Below are 7,404 nucleotides of genomic sequence, written 5' to 3'. Positions count from 1 at the left end.
ATGCCAGAAAACAACGAAAATCGGCGAGAAATCGTCGTTTTGCATCGAAATATGCGGTTTTCTGTAAGAATATTGATGATTTCGTGCAGAATTCTGCTGTTTTCTTGTAATTCAGCCGTAGAATCTTGTTAAAAAGTGATGATTTTGTAGATTTCGTGCTCTTCTTTGCGAATTCAAGCCAGAAAACAACGAAAATCGGCGAGAAATCGTTGTTTTGCATCGAAATATGCGGTTTTCTGTAAGAATTTTGATGATTTCGTGCAGAATTCTGCTGTTTTCTTGCAATTCAGCGGTTGAATCATGGTAAAAAGTCATGATTTTGTAGATTTCGTACTCTTCTTTGCGAATTCAAGCCAGAAAACAACGAAAATCGGCGAGAAATCGTCGTTTTGCATCGAAATATGCGGTTTTCTGTAAGAATTTTGATGATTTCGTGCAGAATTCTGCTGTTTTCTTGCAAGTCAGCCGTTGAATCTTGGTAAAAAGTCATGATTTTGTAGATTTCGTGCTCTTCTTTGCGAATTCAAGCCAGAAAACAACGAAAATCGGCGAGAAATCGTTGTTTTGCATCGAAATATGCGGTTTTCTGTAAGAATTTTGATGATTTTGTGCAGAATTCTGCTGTTTCCTTGCAATTCAGCCGTTGAATCTTGGTAAAAAGTCATGATTTTGTAGATTTCGTGCTTTTCTTTGCGAATTCAAGCCAGAAAACAACGAAAATCGGTGAGAAATCGTCGATTTGCATCGAAAAATGCGGTTTTCTGTAAGAATTTTGATGATTTCGTGCAGAATTCTGCGGTTTTCTTGCAATTCAGCCGTTGAATCTTAGTAAAAAGTCATGATTTTGTAGATTTCGTGCTCTTCTTTGCAAATTCAAGCCAGAAAACAACGAAAATCGGCGAGAAATCGTCGTTTTGCATCGAAATATGCGGTTTTCTGTAAGAATTTTGATGATTTCGTGCAGAATTCTGCTGTTTTCTTGCAATTCAGCAGTAGAATCTTGGTAAAAAGTGATGATTTTGTAGATTTCGTGCTCTTCTTTGCGAATTCAAGCCAGAAAACAACGAAAATCGGCGAGAAATCGTTGTTTTGCATCGAAATATGCGGTTTTCTGTAAGAATTTTGATGATTTCGTGCAGAATTCTGCTGTTTTCTTGCAATTCAGCGGTTGAATCTTGGTAAAAAGTCATGATATTGTAGATTTCGTGCTCTTCTTTGCGAATTCAAGATAGAAAACAACGAAAATCAGCGAGAAATCGTCGTTTTGCATCGAAATATGCGGTTTTCTCTAAGAATTTTGATGATTTCGTGCAGAATTCTGCTGTTTTCTTGCAATTCAGCCGTTGAATCTTGGTAAAAAGTCATGATTTTGTAGATTTCGTGCTCTTCTTTGCAAATTCATGCCAGAAAACAACGAAAATCGGCGAGAAATCGTCGTTTTGCATCGAAATATGCGGTTTTCTGTAAGAATATTGATGATTTCGTGCAGAATTCTGCTGTTTTCTTGCAATTCAGCCGTAGAATCTTGTTAAAAAGTGATGATTTTGTAGATTTCGTGCTCTTCTTTGCGAATTCAAGCCAGAAAACAACGAAAATCGGCGAGAAATCGTTGTTTTGCATCGAAATATGCGGTTTTCTGTAAGAATTTTGATGATTTCGTGCAGAATTCTGCTGTTTTCTTGCAATTCAGCGGTTGAATCTTGGTAAAAAGTCATGATTTTGTAGATTTCGTACTCTTCTTTGCGAATTCAAGCCAGAAAACAACGAAAATCGGCGAGAAATCGTCGTTTAGCATCGAAATATGCGGTTTTCTGTAAGAATTTTGATGATTTCGTGCAGAATTCTGCTGTTTTCTTGCAATTCAGCCGTTGAATCTTGGTAAAAAGTCATGATTTTGTAGATTTCGTGCTCTTCTTTGCGAATTCAAGCCAGAAAACAACGAAAATCGGCGAGAAATCGTTGTTTTGCATCGAAATATGCGGTTTTCTGTAAGAATTTTGATGATTTTGTGCAGAATTCTGCTGTTTTCTTGCAATTCAGCCGTTGAATCTTGGTAAAAAGTCATGATTTTGTAGATTTCGTGCTCTTCTTTGCGAATTCAAGCCAGAAAACAACTAAAATCGGTGAGAAATCGTCGATTTGCATCGAAAAATGCGGTTTTCTGTAAGAATTTTGATGATTTCGTGCAGAATTCTGCGGTTTTCTTGCAATTCAGCCGTTGAATCTTAGTAAAAATTCATGATTTTGTAGATTTCGTGCTCTTCTTTGCGAATTCAAGCCAGAAAACAACGAAAATCGGCGAGAAATCGTCGTTTTGCATCGAAATATGTGGTTTTCTGTAAGAATTTTGATGATTTCGTGCAGAATTCTGCTGTTTTCTTGCAATTCAGCCGTAGAATCTTGGTAAAAAGTGATGATTTTGTAGATTTCGTGCTCTTCTTTGCGAATTCAAGCCAGAAAACAACGAAAATCGGCGAGAAATCGTCGTTTTGCATCGAAATATGCGGTTTTCTGTAAGAATTTTGATGATTTCGTGCAGAATTCTGCTGTTTTCTTGCAATTCAGCCGTAGAATCTTGGTAAAAAGTGATGATTTTGTAGATTTCGTGCTCTTCTTTGCGAATTCAAGCCAGAAAACAACGAAAATCGGCAAGAAATCGTCGTTTTGCATCGAAATATGCGGTTTTCTCTAAGAATTTTGATGATTTCGTGCAGAATTCTGCTGTTTTCTTGCAATTCAGCCGTTGAATCTTGGTAAAAAGTGATGATTTTGTAGATTTCGTGCTCTTCTTTGCGAATTCAAGCCAGAAAACAACGAAAATCGGCGAGAAATCGTCGTTTTGCATCGAAATATGCGGTTTTCTTTAAGAATTTTGATGATTTCGTGCAGAATTCTACTGTTTTCTTGCAATTCAGCCGTTGAATCTTGGTAAAAAGTGATGATTTTGTAGATTTCGTGCTTTTCTTTGCGAATTCAAGCCAGAAAACAACGAAAATCGGGGAGAAATCGTCATTTTGCATCGAAATATGCGGTTTTCTCTAAGAATTTTGACGATTTCGTGCAGAATTCTGCTGTTTACTTGCAATTCAGCCATTGAATCTTGGTAAAAAGTCATGATTTTGTAGATTTCGTGCTCTTCTTTGCGAATTCAAGATCGAAAACAACGAAAATCAGCGAGAAATCGTCGTTTTGCATCGAAATATGCGGTTTTCTCTAAGAATTTTGATGAGAATTTTGACGATTTCGTGCAGAATTCTGCTGTTTACTTGCAATTCAGCCGTTGAATCTTGGTAAAAAGTCATGATTTTGTAGATTTTGTGCTCTTCTTTGCGAATTCAAGATAGAAAACAACGAAAATCAGCGAAAAATCGTCGTTTTGCATCGAAATATGCGGTTTTCTCTAAGAATTTTGATGATTTCGTGCAGAATTCTGCTGTTTTCTTGCAATTCAGCCGTTGAATCTTGGTAAAAAGTCATGATTTTGTAAATTTCGTGCTCTTCTTTGCAAATTCATGCCAGAAAACAACGAAAATCGGCGAGAAATCGTCGTTTTGCATCTAAATATGCGGTTTTCTGTAAGAATTTTGATGATTTCGTGCAGAATTCTGCTGTTTTCTTGCAATTCAGCCGTAGAATCTTGGTAAAAAGTGATGATTTTGTACATTTCGTGCTCTTCTTTGCGAATTTAAGCCAGAAAACAACGAAAATCGGCGAGAAATCGTTGTTTTGCATCGAAATATGCGGTTTTCTGTAAGAATTTTGATGATTTCGTGCAGAATTCTGCTGTTTTCTTGCAATTCAGCCGTTGAATCTTGATAAAAAGTCATGATTTTGTAGATTTCGTGCTCTTCTTTGCGAATTCAAGCCAGAAAACAACGAAAATCGGTGAGAAATCGTCGATTTGCATCGAAAAATGCGGTTTTCTGTAAGAATTTTGATAATTTCGTGCAGAATTCTGCTGTTTTCTTGCAATTCAGCCGTAGAATCTTGGTAAAAAGTGACGATTTTGTAGATTTCGTGCTCTTCTTTGCGAATTCAAGCCAGAAAACAACGAAAATCGGCGAGAAATCGTCGTTTTGCATCGAAATATGCGGTTTTCTCTAAGAATTTTGATGATTTCGTGCAGAATTCTGCTGTTTTCTTGCAATTCAGCCGTTGAATCTTGGTAAAAAGTGATGATTTTGTAGATTTCGTGCTCTTCTTTGCGAATTCAAGCCAGAAATCAACGAAAATCGGCAAGAAATCGTCGTTTTGCATTGAAATATGCGGTTTTCTCTAAGAATTTTGATGATTTCGTGCAGAATTCTGCTGTTTTCTTGCAATTCAGCCGTTGAATCTTGGTAAAAAGTGATGATTTTGTAGAGTTCGTGCTCTTCTGTGCGAATTCAAGCCAGAAAACAACGAAAATCGGCGAGAAATCGTCGTTTTGCATCGAAATATGCGGTTTTCTCTAAGAATTTTGACGATTTCGTGCAGAATTCTGCTGTTTACTTGCAATTCAGCCGTTGAATCTTGGTAAAAAGTCATGATATTGTAGATTTCGTGCTCTTCTTTGCGAATTCAAGATAGAAAACAACGAAAATCAGCGAGAAATCGTCGTTTTGCATCGAAATATGCGGTTTTCTCTAAGAATTTTGATGATTTCGTGCAGAATTCTGCTGTTTTCTTGCAATTCAGCCGTTGAATCTTGGTAAAAAGTCATGATTTTGTAGATTTCGTGCTCTTCTTTGCAAATTCATGCCAGAAAACAACGAAAATCGGCGAGAAATCGTCGTTTTGCATCGAAATATGCGGTTTTCTGTAAGAATTTTGATGATTTCGTGCAGAATTCTGCTGTTTTCTTGCAATTCAGCCGTTGAATCTTGGTAAAAAGTCATGATTTTGTAGATTTCGTGCTCTTCTTTGCGAATTCAAGCGAGAAAACAACTAAAATCGGCGAGAAATCGTCGTTTTGCATCGAAATATGCGGTTTTCTGTAAGAATTTTGATGATTTCGTGCAGAATTCTGCTGTTTTCTTGCAATTCAGCCGTTGAATCTAGGTAAAAAGTCATGATTTTATAGATTTCGTGCTCTTCTTGGCGAATTCAAGATAGAAAACAACGAAAATCGGCGAGAAATCGTTGTTTTGCATCGAAATATGCAGTTTTCTCTAAGAATTTTGATGATTTCGGGCAGAATTCTGCTGTTTTCTTGCAATTCAGCCGTTGAATCTTGGTAAAAAGTCATGATTTTGTAGATTTCGTGCTCTTCTTTGCAAATTCATGCCAGAAAACAACGAAAATCGGCGAGAAATCGTCGTTTTGCATCGAAATATGCGGTTTTCTGTAAGAATATTGATGATTTCGTGCAGAATTCTGCTGTTTTCTTGTAATTCAGCCGTAGAATCTTGTTAAAAAGTGATGATTTTGTAGATTTCGTGCTCTTCTTTGCGAATTCAAGCCAGAAAACAACGAAAATCGGCGAGAAATCGTTGTTTTGCATCGAAATATGCGGTTTTCTGTAAGAATTTTGATGATTTCGTGCAGAATTCTGCTGTTTTCTTGCAATTCAGCGGTTGAATCATGGTAAAAAGTCATGATTTTGTAGATTTCGTACTCTTCTTTGCGAATTCAAGCCAGAAAACAACGAAAATCGGCGAGAAATCGTCGTTTTGCATCGAAATATGCGGTTTTCTGTAAGAATTTTGATGATTTCGTGCAGAATTCTGCTGTTTTCTTGCAAGTCAGCCGTTGAATCTTGGTAAAAAGTCATGATTTTGTAGATTTCGTGCTCTTCTTTGCGAATTCAAGCCAGAAAACAACGAAAATCGGCGAGAAATCGTTGTTTTGCATCGAAATATGCGGTTTTCTGTAAGAATTTTGATGATTTTGTGCAGAATTCTGCTGTTTCCTTGCAATTCAGCCGTTGAATCTTGGTAAAAAGTCATGATTTTGTAGATTTCGTGCTTTTCTTTGCGAATTCAAGCCAGAAAACAACGAAAATCGGTGAGAAATCGTCGATTTGCATCGAAAAATGCGGTTTTCTGTAAGAATTTTGATGATTTCGTGCAGAATTCTGCGGTTTTCTTGCAATTCAGCCGTTGAATCTTAGTAAAAAGTCATGATTTTGTAGATTTCGTGCTCTTCTTTGCAAATTCAAGCCAGAAAACAACGAAAATCGGCGAGAAATCGTCGTTTTGCATCGAAATATGCGGTTTTCTGTAAGAATTTTGATGATTTCGTGCAGAATTCTGCTGTTTTCTTGCAATTCAGCAGTAGAATCTTGGTAAAAAGTGATGATTTTGTAGATTTCGTGCTCTTCTTTGCGAATTCAAGCCAGAAAACAACGAAAATCGGCGAGAAATCGTTGTTTTGCATCGAAATATGCGGTTTTCTGTAAGAATTTTGATGATTTCGTGCAGAATTCTGCTGTTTTCTTGCAATTCAGCGGTTGAATCTTGGTAAAAAGTCATGATATTGTAGATTTCGTGCTCTTCTTTGCGAATTCAAGATAGAAAACAACGAAAATCAGCGAGAAATCGTCGTTTTGCATCGAAATATGCGGTTTTCTCTAAGAATTTTGATGATTTCGTGCAGAATTCTGCTGTTTTCTTGCAATTCAGCCGTTGAATCTTGGTAAAAAGTCATGATTTTGTAGATTTCGTGCTCTTCTTTGCAAATTCATGCCAGAAAACAACGAAAATCGGCGAGAAATCGTCGTTTTGCATCGAAATATGCGGTTTTCTGTAAGAATTTTGATGATTTCGTGCAGAATTCTGCTGTTTTCTTGCAATTCAGCCGTTGAATCTTGGTAAAAAGTCATGATTTTGTAGATTTCGTGCTCTTCTTTGCGAATTCAAGCGAGAAAACAACTAAAATCGGCGAGAAATCGTCGTTTTGCATCGAAATATGCGGTTTTCTGTAAGAATTTTGATGATTTCGTGCAGAATTCTGCTGTTTTCTTGCAATTCAGCCGTTGAATCTAGGTAAAAAGTCATGATTTTATAGATTTCGTGCTCTTCTTGGCGAATTCAAGATAGAAAACAACGAAAATCGGCGAGAAATCGTTGTTTTGCATCGAAATATGCAGTTTTCTCTAAGAATTTTGATGATTTCGGGCAGAATTCTGCTGTTTTCTTGCAATTCAGCCGTTGAATCTTGGTAAAAAGTCATGATTTTGTAGATTTCGTGCTCTTCTTTGCAAATTCATGCCAGAAAACAACGAAAATCGGCGAGAAATCGTCGTTTTGCATCGAAATATGCGGTTTTCTGTAAGAATATTGATGATTTCGTGCAGAATTCTGCTGTTTTCTTGTAATTCAGCCGTAGAATCTTGTTAAAAAGTGATGATTTTGTAGATTTCGTGCTCTTCTTTGCGAATTCAAGCCAGAAAACAACGAAAATCGGCGAGAAATCGTTGTTTTG

Source organism: Gnatocerus cornutus, unplaced genomic scaffold (assembly GCF_029298725.1).
Source record: "Gnatocerus cornutus isolate USDA-ARS CGAHR unplaced genomic scaffold, icGnaCorn1.1 ctg00000064.1, whole genome shotgun sequence".
NCBI lineage: Eukaryota > Metazoa > Arthropoda > Insecta > Coleoptera > Tenebrionidae > Gnatocerus > Gnatocerus cornutus.
This window is presented reverse-complemented; position numbering follows the sequence as displayed.